Below are 18,033 nucleotides of genomic sequence, written 5' to 3'. Positions count from 1 at the left end.
CTCCAGGAGCCAGTGCAGGACCCCCCTCCGAGTTACCCCTACAGGGAGCTGGGCATTTTGTCTACCAACTCCCATCAGTGACAGGTTGAGGGAAATAATTCCCCTTTCCTAGCAAATAATAATAATAGGGCAATAATTCTCCTTTACTTCCAGCCTTCCCTGGCCGGCAGCGAGCCTGCAGGGAAACAATCAACAGTGCCAACAGTTAGAAGTCAGGACTGGGTATGTGGAAATGGTGCCTTATCGACTACAGAAGTCAATTTCTATCTTCCCTGATGGCTCCCTCTTTCACCTTCATTTATGCGTGGGCTTATCCCTCTAGTCCTTCTAAATCACGGATGCCTCTTTCTAGAAGGGTGGAGGCTCACTTTTCTGCCTGATCTTTACGGCAAACTTACCTGCGTAGTCCTGGTCAGCCCCCTCCGAGTCCTTTCCTACCCCAGTGGACTCTGTTAGGAGTCTGAGGTGCAATTGGGTGTCACACAGGAGCTTGCGAGGTGACATCTGGTTTCTTCCTAGCATTCATATTTTGATAACCTTTGGTAGCAACCAGATGATCACTTTGAAAACTTGACCATTGCTAACTGTTTCCCCGATAAGCTGTTCAATTTAATTCACTTTGCTCCACTAAGCATTTGGTAATTAATCAGAGGGAAAGTATTTGAACCACTTAAGTCTGTACAAACATTTTCTCTTCATATTAACTTCAATCGTAAATCACTCTCTTGCTATTAAAGATCAGATAATCAGAATTTTCTAAGTCTGATATGTAAAATCTCTGACTTCCCATTTTCTGATTGCCTCCCTCCAAGACCTTTTTGGGGCTCAGAGTAGGCCACCCCAAAGTGTGCTTCAGTGGCATATTGATTATTTTGAATTAAAGTGTCTTAAGAAACAGCCAGCTCAAGAGGGAAACTTTGACCTTCCTTTCTGTCTTCCTGAAACAGGAAATGCATCTCTCACGTGAAAGGTGTGCTCCCTGCGTGTGGGGGTAGACGCCCTTTACAGGCAGAGACAGGGAATGAGGGCCAAGAAACCGATAGAAACAAGCACGGTTACTTCTTCAATTTACTACCCCAAGCCTAAACTCTCTTTAGATTCTTCAGTATCTTGAGCACCCAAAAGTCTAAGTTTCTTTGTCCTGTCAATTCCTTACAAATTTATTGTTTTGTCTGAAAAGTATAAAATCTGCCTACTTTGGCCACTTTTTAGGTCCCGTTTCTGTGACACCTCCATGCACATGAATTAAAATTTGTTTCTTTTCCCTTGTTCATCTGTCTTGTGTTAATTTTATTATCAGTCCAGCCACAAGAACTCAGGAGAGGTAGAGAGGGAAATTTTCCCCTTCCCAACAACTTCTTCCAGGGAAATGTTAATCAATGAAAACAAAATGTTTCTTCCTAGGGGAAGAAACAATGGATGCCTTTTGAATACCTGAAGGGCATAAAGGTATCTATTGTTTCACTCTGGAATGCTAAGCGAGCAGGGGCAGGGAGAGAGAGAAAGAGAGAGACACAGAGACAGAAAAATAAAACTCCAGCATCTTCGAAGGAGAAAAGTTTCTAGTTTAATGACATAGCCTCAAAGGCCTAAACGCAAACATTACTGGAGGCATTTATCTGTAAATTACTGACAGGGTTTTGTGGGGGTTTTTTTTGCTGTTGTTGTATCTTTCAAAGTACTCTACAGAAAAATCTTGAAAGGAAAACAGTCCGGGGTGTCTAATTTACATCTTAAAAAAGAAAGTATTTTTAATACAATTTTTTGACAGTTACTTACAGAGCACATCAGTTTAAAAAAAAAAATCTCATTATGTTTTGCTACAATAACTTAAATGCTGCTTCTGAAAGTATCCAATAGCCCCGGGAGTAGTTTGCACACTCTGAGATCTTTACTGACTCGGGAAGGAATATTGTAGTTCTCAGATAAAGAGGAGAAAATAGCATATAAAGCAAAGGCTGAGTGTTTTCTCCTCTCTGACCCAAATGTCAGGAAGTGAAAAGTCCACAAAACAATATTAACTCATCTGTTCCTCTGCAATTTGATTTGGAAAATTATTGAATTTTCATCTTCAATAAAGCAAACTTGGAGCCTCTGTAAAATGACTATGACAATACTCACTGCGCTCATGTTTCTTAGGACCTTTTAGTTTCAAAGTTGCAAGCTTGATCTTTTACCAGTAAAGTATCTCTCACTCTATTCTTTTACTGACTTTAAAGCTGGAATATATACTGTCGTTGGGAAGAGTGAAAGAAAGTACGGTCTTTTCCCCTCCTCACCCCAAATTCTCCCAGCACCTGTGTTTAGGCTGAGGCCCGCCCTCTAAGTTCTATAACTTAAACATGTTTCTGGTTATTTCACATATATTTGCTCACTTAAGTCTGATGACAATTCACAAGGTTTGCACTAGCATCCTCTTCAATTTATAGATGAAGAAACAAAGGCACAGAGAAGCTAAGTAATTTTTCCAGAGAGCACAGCTAGTAAGAGATGGAGCAGGGATTTGAATGGTTCTGGAATTCAAGACTCCTAGGGCTTGTACTTACCTTGTTAAGGGCCCTAGAAACAACTCTGAAGGAGGCAAAGCGAATTTGTTTTTGTTTTGCTTTGCCTGTGTTGTTAGGGGGGTTTGTTTGTTGTTTTGGAAACACTGATCTCAGCATCTCCTTACTGTTTCAGGACTTCCTTATCTAAAGTCTAAAGTCTCCTGATTCTTCATAATAAGAGTCCTGGTCATTTTCTAACCCATGCTGTTTAAATGTTTACATGCCTCCTCCCCCTGTACACATTTATTTGTCTTTGTAGTTTTCAAAGAATCTAGCACTCTGATTTGTGTACAGGTTATCTCATATATATATGTATATGTGGTTTTATATTATACTTATATTTACTGTTACATAATGCATATACATGTATGTAAATGTGTATATATCTGCATATTTGAACATGTGCACGTATATACAGCATCTACCATGTCTTAATTCAGTTCAACAGCACAATAATCTGACTCTGCTCACTCTGCATGAGAAAACCAAGCTATTTCTCACACCTGAGTTAGACCATACAGCCTCATAAATATGACAGAACTCTCAGTATATCACACGTTGGAAAATATTCAGACTCTCCAAAGGTCTCATGCTATTTCTCAAACCCAATACTAAATTTAAGTCTTTCATATCTATCTGTTTTATAATATATCTGCCCCATTTTTGAAACATTTCAGCTGTTTCACATCACGTGCCACTTAGAAATAGGAAATGATTGCAATATGTTTGTAAAAATATGATAAGCAGATATAGTCTTGTATTTCCATAGCCTTCAAAAACAAATGGTGACAACTTACCAATTCCTTGCTGAAGATACATATGTAAGCACATGTGATTTTCTCACCTACATTAATCATCAAATCTAGTTAGTAAGAGGAGATTCTTCTGGGCTTGTGAGAGAGGGAAGTGAAGTTCTGTAATTTCAAGAAAGGAATGTAAAGCAAAACAGTTGTGATGGAGGAATGGAAAGAGTAAATAAAAACTTAAAACACTGAGGAAAATTCTTTAAGCCTCCTCCCAAATTATAACTTTTTAATAAACTGTAAGTTTATAAGAAAAAACTGAACATAGCAATTTCCAGACATCATGCCCATGCAGTTCTTCAGGAGTCAAGGAAAGGCAGATTCTCAGACCCTTTTAAGAGTACTTCTGGATTTCAAACCCTTTCCTCAGGAAATATTTCAAGTGTTGTTGGTGGAGGAATGTTTTATTGGGTAGAGAAAGAACATGGAGGCATATTTAGGAAATAATCTAAATCTAGAATGGGGTGATATTGGTGAGAAGCTTGAGACAAACTTGATAAGACCTAGCCCTTAATTCTAGCCCAGCTTCTGCTGGGTGTGGGCTCTTTCTTACCTTCTTACCTTCCCTCTGCAGTCGCTGGTTCAGCCACCAAAAAGAAGTGGAGCTGGAAGATCTCTTAAGCTCCTTTTTCTCAGACTTGTTTCAAAAGAATCTGAGTTTGGTAGCCCATATCCCAAAAATGCCTTTGAAAAAAATCACAATTTATATGTTTGACTCAAGCAGGATGCTAAACAGTACATGCCTGTATGTATTTGATCCAAAAAACCAATTTGACTGATTTCCTCTCTGATCACATATTGGCCAGATATTTCCCCAAACTGACTAAAACCTGTCTGTTGTTTAGTAAGTCACGTGGACACAGATTAGGGGAAGTCATCTTTGAGGTGAAGATGGCTTTAGTAAATTAGCACCTAAACAGGGATCAACAATATTCTTTTTCCTCCTAATATTACTGGTTTAATGACACGATTTAATTTTGACTAAACTATAAAGTAAAGGGTGTGGTGGTTTTTAATAATATGGATATTCAAAGCCAGCTTGGAATGTTATTATTACATGATCTGTGCTCAATGAAGGAAATCGGTGTACCTGAATAGGATGGTCTATATCCTAGAGCTAATAGTAGAATTGATTTAGGGAGCTTCTGAATTGTTAATGAGATTTTCTGACACGACAATAACAGTAGCAGTCGGGCCCCCCAGGCTGGTTTTAAACATCTGCTGTCACTGCTAAATTTATTGTTCATTTCATCTTAAAATAGGAATTATGTAGCACTCAGCTATTCCAGATATAGATCTACCACTCCTAAATGATCAGTACTGAGAGGACTATTCCATAGATTAAAAACATTTATATTTAACTATTCAATAAATAGATTTCAGGCTTAAGATAAATCTCAAAGATAGACCCTACTATGGACTGAATTCTGTCCCTCAAAAATTTGTATGTTGAAACTAACCCTCAATGATACTGCATTTGGAGACAGGACTTTTACTGAAAAAAATTAAGCTTAAGTAAGGTCATAAGGGTTGGGCCCTGATTTCATAGGATTAGTGTCCTTAGAAGAAGAGGAAGAGAGACAAGACCTCTCTTTCTCTGCTATGTGAAGACATAGCGAGAAGGCAGCTATCTGTTAGCCAGGGAGAGGAATCACCCAGAGCTGAATCAGCCTGCACCTTGATCTTGGACTTCTAGCCTCCAAAACAGTGAGAAATAGATTTCTATTGTTTTAAGCCCCCTAGTCTCTGGTATTTTGTGATGGCAGCCTGTGCTGACTAACGTGGACACTATCATGGGTGAAGGAAATCACTATTTTTAAGTTAGGGTAAGGGCAGAAACTTCATTAAATAAGAGATAAACGTGTTTTTTGGTGTCTTCTCGCCATTACTGCTCACTTGTTTGTTTTTCAGAAGTGGGGTTCCCCAACATGGTCCCAGAATAGATTATTCAGTGAAGGGCAAGAAGCTAGTGTGTACCTGATATATAAGCCTTTACAAAATCTCCTATATTTTCAGAAGCCCAACCAGAGCCTCTGACCCCTAGATTAGCAGATGAATTTATGTCTCTTCTTTACATCGTCCAGTGGCTCCTGTCCTTGCTTCCTTGACTTGGCTGGAATTACTATCTCTTTCTGATTTTCCTGCAGGACCTGTTGAAGAGCTAAGTGTATTAGAAATTTACAGATCTCATGAGATTGGTAAAGATAGGAAAAGTAAGTCCATGTGAACACTGCTGCTGTTTGAGCCGTGACGTCAAATTCATTTTTATCTGCCCAAGTGGGAGTACAATAAAAATGTTCTAGAAAAAAAATCGTGTTTGTTTCTTCTCGTAGGAGTCATAGCAGACAAAATAGCAGGGTGAGAGCTGAAAGAGTCATGGCAGGATGGCAGAGAGAAATAGATTAGGTAACAAGCATATGCTGTGAATAAGCTTTCTGCAGCCCACGCTACGCAACGCGCCCTCTGGGGCACAGAGCAGTAGAATCTGACGCTGCACGTGGTTGGTGTAAGATGATGTCATGAAACAACACAGCACAGAATCAGTCAACTTGTATTATATAACTATGCTCAAGGCATCATGCTTGATGCTATGGTATGTACCCAATTTTTCTACATGCAAGGAAAGAATAGGCTAGTTGTGGAGAGAATCTACACGTAGACATACATATCAGCCATAAAAAATAACAGTAAACTGACTGGAAATTTGACAAAATTACATGGGGACAATAATTCTTACCTCATGGACTTTGGGGGACTGGGGAGTGAGGATTAAATGGAAAGCAAAATACTTAAGAGCTCCAGACAATCTTGGGTTTGATTCCTTGCTCTGCTGCTTATGAGATACTCTGAGGCAGGGAATCTACATTTTATTAAGCTTTGATTTCCCCATCTTGTAAGAAGGGATAATAATAGTAGCTTCCCATGATTGTTGTCAGATGACCTGTACAAAAGTGTTTAACACAGCACCTGACAGTTAGTCAGCACTCAATAAATGTTAGTTAAGTCATTATAGGCATTTGAAGTGCCCAGCACAAGGCCTTATTTATGTAGCTGTTTAACAAATATTATGTCCTATTCTTTTTTTCTTAAGTGTCAAAAGAAGATTAACAGGGAATGACATGCACGACAAATGTGTAACTAGAAGTAAGCGAACAAGAGGAGAACAAAGGAATGGGGCTATAGTCTTATCTAATCTGAGCTACAGACAGGCTTACCCAAAGCCGAATAGCACTAGAGGAGTGGTCCCCAAAGAACACCACTCAGGAGCCCTGAGGGGTCTGATGTAATCAAACCCACAAGGAACTCCTGCAGGCAGGAACTTCAGAAGCGATCTCACCATCGTCACGGCCACCACCAGGTCCAGGCCACCTCATCTTGCTCTGGATCACTGGAGCAGCCTCCTGACTGCTTTCTCAGCCTCAATCCTTGCCCTCTTAAACTCTATCCCCATGGAGCCAGAGCCATTCTTTTAAAATGTAGATCAGATCATGACATTGATATGGTGGCTTCCAATTTCACTCACAGTAAGAGCTCAAATCCTTGTAACGTCCTATGGGGCACTCAAGATCAGCTTCCCCTCTCCGCACCCCTTGTCTTCTGGCTCTTGACCTCATCTTCTCCCCAGGCTTCTCTGGGCCAGCTGCAGTAGCCTCCACTGAACACACCAACTAACTCTTTGCCTTCTGGCCTTTGCACTGGCTGTTCCCGCTACCTGGATCTATTGTCCCCCAAATACTCCCTCTTGCTCAAACTCCACTTTGCAGTGATGCTTATCTTTCTTAAAATTGCACCCTAGCTCCCATTCCCCCCAGCACTATTGGCTTCCCTCATCCTGCTCTACTTTCTACTTTTCCATAGCAGTTATCAACTATTTAATTTACTAATTTATTGTGGTTATTGTTCATTTTGTTTTCCCCCAGTAGAATGGAACCTTCTGCATTCACAAGGATGTGTGTCTGTTTTGTTTACTGTTTGTTCATAAATCTAAAAGCATGTCTGGCAAGTGAGTGTCCAAAATTTATTTACTGAATGAATGACTAGTTAATATATTACTAATATAAATATATGAATATATATTATAAATATATAAAATATTCATATATTTATATTAGCAATGTATTACTAATAAGTCTACCATGCCTGCTACCTCTAATTCTAACGTAGTATTTTAAGTTACTAATAATATTAATAATTAGTGCTCACTTCAGCAACACAGGTACTAATAATATTAGTAATTACTAAAATTACTAATAACATAGAATTACTAGTAATTCTGATATGTTACTAATGTAACACATACAGGTAAGGATTTGAGGTATCATAGCCCCTTTGTATCATGGCAAGAGAGAATCAATCCTTGGAAGGACTGGCTAGCGCACTTAGAGGTATCAGTAAATGGAAGCAAAGAAAGGGAAAAGGATCTTCCTGGTCTTCTCTATGGAGACACCAATGAAGCCCTTTTGTGGTGTAGTGTTATATCTTAATTGTCAGACTGAGGCTTTGAATAGGATTTTTAGGTAGAGGACTTAAATCAGGATCATCTAGCAAGTCTTTAAAAAATAAATCCATTGATCTGACAGATTATGTGATGGATCATTAATGTCTGGATGTAAACTTTCCAGAAATTTAGCAGCACATGCACACAGAAATGTAGCATTTACTGAGCTTACCAAGAAGCATAGCTCACAGAGTCCAGATATCCATCATCGTCATATGTGTCAATAAGATCCAAGGACTGCCTCTGACCCCATGTGCCTGTCTTGTCCCTCCTACTAAGATAATTTCTTTCCTTTTGTACTTCCCCCACCTTCACCCCCACCCCCACCCCCAATCTGGATGGTGGGGACATGCATCCCCTTCATACTGAAGCAGCAAAGTCTTCCTCACTTCTTCCCCAGACACATTGCTTACTGTGTTCAACTTCTACCAAGAGTTTGGAATATATATATTCTTTGTACAAAGGCAAGGTTCTGTTCTCAACAATTTGTTTCAATGGGCCACAGGGGAAAATGGGTGTTTTTTCACATAATTAGATGTGAAATATGGATTTTTCTTTTGCCAGGTTACTGAGTAACATTTTTTGCTCTCTTTCTCTCTTCTTTGTGTTTTCTTTTTTTAGACCTCTTGTGGTCACCCAAAATCTCAGGGGCAAAACAAAACGTCTAAAACTTGGCAATGGAATCTACTTGTAGGAAAACTTTTCTAAATTCTAATATATACATATATCAAATAAAACACTAAATCCCATTCCGTTTTCTTCATCTCTTTATTTAAACATAGGAAATGAATGCATTTTCTTTACTACACTCTGAACTAAGTGCTACATGAATGCAAATTGGAGAGGCTTGTTTTCTAATAGTAGAAATCATGTCTGAAAAAAGAAAAGCTTGAAAGAAAGTTCTGAATGGAAAACAACCACAAAGCACTTCAAACTCTCTTAAGGGGGTAGTGACTTCTCTGCTTAAAAGTCTTACGTTAACATAGAGGATAGCTTATTGAGAAGGACTTTCCATTAGTTTCAGTAGCTATTTAGTGGCTATGAGCATTAGGACCTTGTTTTGTTATTCCAGAATGACGTTGCAGCATTGTCCAGAATCGAGGTGAAGGTGAGCAACATTAGGTTGGGAAATAAGGGTTATTGCCCATTCCTTTTAGCAGAAACCATCTATAAGGATCAAGAGAGTCGCAAAATCATCTTAAAAGATGTTTTTAATTAGATAGGGTATAAAAATAAATAATTTCTGCTATCAAAAACACCAGGCAAGATGGCTAGCCATGGAGTGAAACACCAGGCTACGGGCAGAACTAGTGAGAAGGAAGTCAGGAAGGGGTTAGATAGAAATGCTGCCTCTTTCGATCACTGAGAATGGGCTGTGGGGCACGCTCACATCATCTCTATGAAATGGCCATCAACCACTGTGTGAAATGGCTAAATCACCTGGTAAAGGCTTGCAGTCCCACGTGGTATCAGGGGGTCCCATATATAACCACGTGACTCCAGCTGATGAAGAGTTTTGGGCCCCCTGATTCTCTGGTTGTGTCCCGAGGTGCAGATAGGGGTCCCCAAAAGGAATGAACTTTCAACAGGTGAAAGAACAGATCATCCCCTACTGAGGGGCACACACAGCAGCAGTCTTCTAAGACCCACTGGTGTTTGAAACACAGAATCTTAAGTTTGTTCCTATGAGCTTTATGGATTTTTCAAACTCTAATAGTGGACTGGATCTAATTGCAGATCTTTTTTTATTGGCTCTAGAGTGGAAGGAAATGATGCATTTCTTCCAGGCTTGGTCTGAGAAAACTTCTTTGAATAAGAGAGGAGGTAAGGTTTTCATTTTACCTTGAGAGTAATCTCGGCTAATTTGTTTACTTTTTTTTAATTGAAGTACAGTCAGTTTAAAATGCTCTGTCAGTTTCTAGTGTACAGCGTAATGTTTTAGCCTTACATACACAGATACGCGTTCTCATAACTTGCTTATTTTTAAAGGGCTCTGTCAGAGCATGGCTCTGCCTCGTTCACATCGCACTGCCCTGTATGGTTTCTCATACTTGCTTTCAGGCCTGGGGTGGGAGGAAATGAGAATCAACCCCGTTGTTTCACTCTCACGTCCCCCCAAATGCTGGAAGATATTGACATGTGGCCCCAGCACTAACAAATAATAGCTAAAATATGCCTCTGCTACCAAGAATAGTATTGCCACATGGCGGGCATAGGAGGAACACGCCAAGGATTCATTCTTATATTTTGTAATTAAACCTTCTTTTTGAGAAAGAAATCTTAAAGGTGAAGGAGGCCTTGGTGGAGAGGGTTGAGATTGAAGGTTTTGTTTGCCCTGCTTGCTCTAAAAATCTTCATTAACTTAAGCCGTCTTTAGATCTAACCCTATAGCTACCTCAAACACTATGACATTTTGTTATAATGCGGGCCAGAAACAAGTCTCTGGTATGTGCTTTGGTTCCAGTAATAAACATTATCTCTGGAAAGAGGAGATATGAATGGCAGGCAGGCTGTCATCATCACTGGCAGAGTCTACATTACATCCAAAATCCTCACTGGGATAGTGAGCAAAGTCTATTCTGATATAGCTTGCCTTCATGCTTGGACTCAGAGTTCTTAATTTCACCCTTAGTATGAGGCAGATAAGCAGTCACTGGACTATTCAGTTCATCACTGATGCCAACTGGACTTTAGTTAAAGAAAAAAAGATTCCCATCCAGGTAGATGGAGGCACTGTATCAGGCATCTGGGAGACTCAGGAGTGTTAAGCATAGCTTAAAAAATGGTATTTTGGATCTACAAACCCTAGAGTTGTTGCTGTGCCAAGTTCAAGTCTACAAAACTCACACTACTTTTCACCTGCTTCAGTCCATCCTTCTTTGCTTTTAAGTAATGTCTAAATAAAGGCTCAGGGAGAGTAATGTAAACTCTGCTCACACCATGAACCTGATCTTGCTGGCTGGACTTCCATTCCTAGAACCCTTTCTGCCTGTACAATTCATCGACACAGAATCCTGCAGTGCTGTCTCGCTTTATCATTTCATTGTATCCTGTTTACCCATCACCTTCCTCAGTAAACCTGAGAACCTGTCAAATACGGAGCCAGACCTTGGACAATGTTAGTACTTTCCCCTCTCCTCGCCATCACCCCTCACACAGTGCCTTATCCTGTGTACATTTTCAGTGAATCACTTTGGAATAAATCACTTGGCTGGATAGGACTATATACCTTTATAGAGCAAAATGCCTCAAGACAAATTGGTTCTGTGACACTAGAAGTTTATATTCTAGCCCCACAGGTAAATTTTTCATAAAAGAGTCCAACTCTAACAATCATTTCTCCTGAGAAGCAATTAGAAACCAAATCTAAATGGACAATACTGCCTTACTAATGAGCTAAAGAAAATAGTGATGTCTAAAAAATCATTTGATTTGGGAGTATTACTGTTTTAGAATTGAGCTATTTCATTTTCTGCTTCTAACATTTTAAAGTTTATATCCTCACATTGAAAAGGGTTGATGAAATGTTTAATAAGTAAAGACTAATTTTAAAAGAGTTTCGCTGGCTCAATTCTTTGTAAAAACAGGACTTTAAAAAATAATTCTGTTTTATGAAAGACTCTCTGAGACTATCCTTTGTACAAGGAAGCAATTTGCAAACTGACCTCAGACTACAACTCTCTGTATTCTTAGTCTAACGTGTGGTGCCAGGCTTAGGGACCAGTTGCCTGGAAAGGCTCGCATCACTGCTGGAAAGTCATAGCAACACCTAGGTTCTGTTGGTCTAGAAGGCAAGCATTGCATTTTTCTTTCTTGCCCCACAAGTAAGTGAGTGTTCTGCCAAGGGATCAAGGATATTTCCTGAATAATGAGGAGAAGCAAGAGAGCATGTCTATTCCATGTTCTCTAGACATCCTGGCTACAGCTGTAAAGGCTCGCCTTCGCCAGAATGGCAGACTTCATTGCTGCTGTCATGTATACTCTGGCAGCCAGAAACTAAAACGATCTAATGACAGTAATTCTGCTGGTCTCTAGGGCAGGGCCCCAAGTTGCTAACAGCCTTCCAGACTTGAAGCGGTGAGTTAGCACAGAGCCACTACATTCTCATGATCAGCATTGTGAACTTGCTATAGTTCTCCCCACATTTATAAACCTTGAAACCCAGAGTCCTGATCAGTACTCCACTCCCTCCACACACACACACCAGCCTCTTTCACTACCTACTCACACACCATGACCAGCATTTTCTTTTCTCTTTGGAACCAACAGAATCAAGCACACAGAGACTTGGGGTTGTCTTTTGAAGCAGATCTTCACTTTATGAAGAACATTATTAAAATGCATGGGTGCTATTTTGTGGCAGGTTGCCCCAGAGATCTTGGTTTTTGGTTGGTATGATTACGTCCAGCAAACACAACATTCAAACATTCCCAGTAAGTGTAAAATTTCTACTAAAATCACTGATAGTAAACTCTCTGTCATTTCCCATATGAAAATCCTTCTGTTATAGAAAGCTTCACCAATTGACTGATACGCATTGATTATTGGATGAAACGTCTTGTTGTGTCATATCACGTGATGTGAACTAGCGTCATTTGGGTTTATTCTATGTACTGGGTACTGTGCCAGCTGCCTTTGCATGTTATTTCATTTAACCTTTCCAATAGTCCTGGGATTCACACATTACCCCAACTTTTGCCAATGAAAAATGAAGGCTACCAAGGTAATTCATAGTAATATGAATTCAAACTCGGGTTTTCTGAACTTAATCTCCAGAATTTTTTTAACTATGTCGGTGTGCCTCTCACTTATTTATTTAGCTTCCCAAGCTCTATAACAAAATACCAGCTATTTCAAAGTTAAGAATCATTCAATAAAGGACCAGGGTCTCTAGACAGAAAAGAGAATGTATTTACTTCATCAGTTTAAATCCCAGTATGACCTCTTTGCTTGGAACCAAATTTAAATTGGAGTGTATTCAAGTCATATGCTTAAAATATAAAAATAATACAAGTGTTCATAATTTTTTCAAAATAAAAGAGTTAAACTGATAACTATTCTCACTATAAAACTAATGGGAAATGTCCTACTCGTTTCCTGTACTCACTTCATCATATTTCCCAGGGCTTTGATACTTGTCAGGAGAAAAGCACTTCCTTGTGTCCTGCACGAGCATCCAGCTCCTGTGAGTACTCTCGGATCCACTATGACAGAGACCTGAGGTTGCTAAGAGAAACTGAAAGGAAGAAATTGCTTCCACTCCTTTTCCCTACAGCAAGCCCTAATCCCACTGACTCTGAAGAGCAGAGGTTACTTATTAAATCATTTGCTCTACCTGTCGGTTTTTAATCTCTCACTAATAAGAACAACGGACAAAGTTCATCAAGATTTATTGCCCTGCCCAAATGTTTAGTGAACAGGTCATGTGATGTTAGAGCCATCCAGAGTAGTCTGTTTCCATAGATAAAGATAATAAAAATTTACAAGCATGCACGTTTTTAGCAAAAGAAAATTGAGTTGCATCCTCGAGTCCAAACAAAAGCACTTCTACGTAATTGAATAAAGTAATATCACAGTTAATTTTTTTGTTATAACTCATTGTTGTCTAAGTATCATCTTCTCTGAGTGATTTTATTGAAACCAATCAGTGCATCTTTTTTTTTCAAATTGAAGTATAGTCGGTTTACAATGTTCTGTTAGTTTCTGGTGTACAGCAGAGTGATTCTGTTATATATATGTATATATATTCCTTTTCAAATTCTTTTCCATTATAGACTATTACAAGGTGTTGAATATAGTTCCCTGTGCTATAGGGACCTTGTTGTTCAATCAGTGTATCTTACTTACAGCCTGAGATTTCTGATAGTCTTGCCTTCACCATCTTCTCTAAAAGCCAACCTTCAGACAGCAGGGTGAGAGCTACAGAAAAGAGCATGAGGATGCTAAAAAGATTTCCATCATATGTTCAGAGGAAAAGCAAATGGAGAAAGACAGTCTCAATAAACAACAAAGTCTACGAAACTTTTGAAGAATGTATTTGTTCTTTACCTATACTATTTAGTACAACACAAGGAATTTTATCTAGGTCAGTGATTCTTATACTTTAAAACACAATTGAGCCCACAGGGAGCTTGTTCATAATTCAGATACCTGCTCCTCACACCCTTGGCTAGTCTGATTCACTAGGTGTGGAGAGAGTCTGTAGTCTGGCTCCCAGTGTTCAGTGCTCCCTGTCACCTTCCCTGCTTGACTTTTCTTCCCAGCGCTTAATCACCTTCAATGATCCTAGATAAGTAAATTACCTCGTGTGTGTATTGGTTCTTTGTCAGTTTCCTCCCATGTGCTTTGTTCACCAGGATGGTGTCTGGCAGAGGGGTGCTCCAAGGGAAGGAAAGAAGGCAGCCTGGGCAATCAGCCATGTGTCTTCTCAAAGCTCTATCCGTTTATTGTTAGAACCAGACGGCAATCTCTAAACTGAGACGTCCACTTAAATAATAAACTGGATGCCAGGCCCAGCACAGGCTATTGATGACTCTTCTGAGGACCAGCACACATGAATCCCACCCTCTTCACTCTTACCTCCCAGCTGACTTCCCTGCCTCTCATTACTACTCACCAGACTGTGTCCAATGTCAAGGAGAACCAGGAAAGTCTGAGGTTGTCAAAGACTAAGACAAGGGTGAACTTGCCCTTTCTCATCTAAACATGAAGGAAAGAAATGTGAAAGAAGAAAATTAAAGATAAAAAAGAGAATTCTCTAGACTGAGCCTGGAGGCAGCTGAGTGGGACTTTGCCCAGAAGCTGCCTAGTTAACAAGTGCTGCTCAACTTTCACAAAAGAAGCTTTAATAAACTCTACAGAGCATTTCATTTTGGGTCCACGAAAACCCAAATCTGAATCATTTTACATCTCTCCTTTCTAAAGAGTTTGGTATGTCTTACTTTGAAGGAGGAAATTGTGAGAAACTTGGGTAAACTCAGACATTAATGAGCTGAGAACTTGGCTCAGGCTCACATAAGACTTAAGATCTCGAACTCACTCCATCAGGCTAATTAAAGGGAGCCAGAAAAAAGTCAAAATGGGACTAAATAGGGAAAAATCTTAGGTTATACTTTAAGCTGTGTCATTTAACTATTTAAATACCTGTCTTATTTAAAAGAGATCTAATTATGTGGTAAGTATGAAAATCGTATAATGGATATTTTTGTTTTGTTTTTCATAGCCATTGTGTTATTTACAAAAAGGATAGGCCCAATTGACTTTGATCATAGAGTAAGTTTCTATAAAGAAAATTTACCCTATTGACTTTTATGACAAATTGGAGGATTTCCAGAGAAAAATAATAGTATAATAGTAAGTGAGAATAGCAGCTTCTTTCAAAACACTCTTAACACAAGAAGTGCTCACAGCTGTCTTTCTCCTATCTTGTAGATGATGTTTGTGTTTTCTGATGTATTTGCACCATATATTGCACAAATAAAAATTAATTTGGAGCAAATACATTTTTTTAATTATCCCTGGGTAATTTAATTTTACCACTTCTTCTTTCAATAAATATTTTTTTATAATGCCTAATAATGCTAAGCACTGGAAGGAATTAAATAAATTATGTTCCTGACAGTTTCTATATAGTAAATACACAGTGGACTGTCAAATAAACAATATCTATTAAATATATAATATAAACTCAGAATTATTCTGTCACTGTAGTGTTGGTGGGAAAAGTGTGGAGAAAAAAAGATGATTTAGTCCTAGTGCCTTCAAAATGCCAAGAGAAAATAATTTCAACATCAAATTCTAGAATCAAATGCAGATGGAGATGGTTTGTAGAATTTTAAGTGTTCATAGTAGTAAATTTTGCTTCGTAGATTTGAAGGGACATACTTTTACAAGTAAGTTTATGAAATCATTAGTTACAAATACGAAGTAAAATAAAGTTAAAATAAATTATTATTTTCTGTTTGAAAAAATGTTTAAGTGAAAATTATTGATTCATTTGGGGGCAAACCAAAGACAATATAAAATTGGTATCTTGGTATCTGAAATCACTTTACCACATGCATTTTAAGAATATTGCTTCTTTACTGCTTGTTGGTCAAAGGATACAAACTTGCAAGTACAAGATGAATGAGTTCTGGAGATCTAGTGCACAGCATGGTGGTTATAGTTAGTAAGACTGTGTTGTATACTTCGAAGTTGCTAAGAGACTAGATCTCAAAATATCCTCACCAAATAGAAATGATAATTATGTGATGATGGAGGTGTTAGCTAACACAACAGTGGTAACCATATTGCAATACATAAATGTATCAAATCAACACCTTGTAGACCTTAAACTTACACAGTATTATAGGTCAATTATATCTCAATTCAAAAAATCATTATGTTGTACATCTTTAACTTTAAAAAAAGGTATTGTTTCTAAATATGAAAATAACTACCAGAAGAAATAGTTAAGAGTTAAAAGCAGTTACCACACCATGTAGAGTAGGACTATAGTGAACTGGTTTTGTGGGATTTTTTTTTTCCATTATACAGCCTCCTGGGATGATTCATTTTTTAAACTATCAAATGTATTTAGTTTATTTTAAATGTTCAGTGAAATAAAAGATCTTCATTACAAAATAAACAAAGAACAAACGTCATTTCTTAAAACACTGTCCCCAGCCAGTTTTATAACCATGACATATACCAAGTCACTTTTGCTAGTTCCCAAAGTGTACATATTCCCTCCATGATTGGTTTCAAGCTACTAAGATTACATCACTGAATGTAGAGTTGGGAAGAAATGCAAAGTAATTTACCATTATATAATATGTCTATCATACAGATATAATAAGTTTAAATACACTTAATAGCATAGATAATACTGAAATGCAGTAAAATAATTAAGAAATGATGAGTTTTGATTATTTATTAACTTTACTTTTAATTTACCTTAATTTATTTAACTGTAGGTTTGTATCATTTGAGATTTTTTTAAATGGCTGGTTTTAAAGCATGCAAATTCCTGGAAATTTAACAATTGCCACTCACAAGCCTGTGTGAGCCAGATTCACCACACAGCTGACAGGTGACATTAACATCCATCACACTCTTGTGCAGTTAAATGGATGTTAGATGGATGGGTGGATGGATCAAAACGTAACTAACTGAAAATACTAACTATCCAGCGGCAAGTCTCAGGGATAGGTTTTCTCTATTGTAATTAACACTTTAAAAGTTGAAGGCAATGCATCCACAGTGATAGTCATTCTGCACGGTGCTATTGTCATCTATACAAGCAATGTTGGTTGTTCTTGCATAAAAGCATAATTGGTTATTTTCTGACAGGTTTGGATACATTCATAAAAAAATGGAATGTTTCACCAAGGAACACTATCTTGAAATCTAAAGAAACTACCAACAATCATCAGAAACCATAAATCAGGATCCAGAATGGATATTTGCCTAGATTATCTGATGAGGCTATGTTAATAGAATTCAGTTCTTCAAAAAAATTACAAGTATTTGAGGACAGATTTATGTATATATATATGTATTTATATATGTATTCTTTTTCATTATAAGTTACTACAAAATACTGAATATAGTTCCCTGTGCTATATAGGAGGAACTTGTTGTTTATTTATTCTATATACAGTAGTTTGTATCTGCTAATCCCAAACTCCCAATTTATCGTCTCCCTCCCCACCCTTTTGTGTCTGGCTCATTTTTCTGGTCTCCATAGCACTTACACAATGTTTAAAACTAGGTTGAGATTTACCCCTCGGTATGGCAATAGTCTTTTCTCCTAATAAACTGTGCACTGTCCTTGAAGGTGAAGTTTTTATCTTGTCATCTCTATGTGTCAGAGCCTGGTTGACATTAACCTCTCACTAAACATTAGTTTAGTTAGACTGAAGAGTTGTCTGATAAATATTTATGGAATTAAATTATCTAGGTTGAGTCAAAACCTAATTTAGTGTTATGTTGGCATAACCCAAAAAAGGCTATAAAATAGGTAAGGCTTTGTATCATTAGTCAGTATAATATATGTTAGCTGAATTCAAATTCCAGCTTTGTATATTACATGCTTCCAGAACCTCATGAAATACATAATTCCCATAAACCTTAGTTTCTCCATCTTAACATGTAGATGATAATAATATGGTTAATATTAAATCTGTGTTAAGTGTTTAACATA

This window comes from Camelus ferus, chromosome 2, assembly GCF_009834535.1.
Source record: "Camelus ferus isolate YT-003-E chromosome 2, BCGSAC_Cfer_1.0, whole genome shotgun sequence".
Taxonomy (NCBI): Eukaryota; Metazoa; Chordata; class Mammalia; order Artiodactyla; family Camelidae; genus Camelus; species Camelus ferus.
This window is presented reverse-complemented; position numbering follows the sequence as displayed.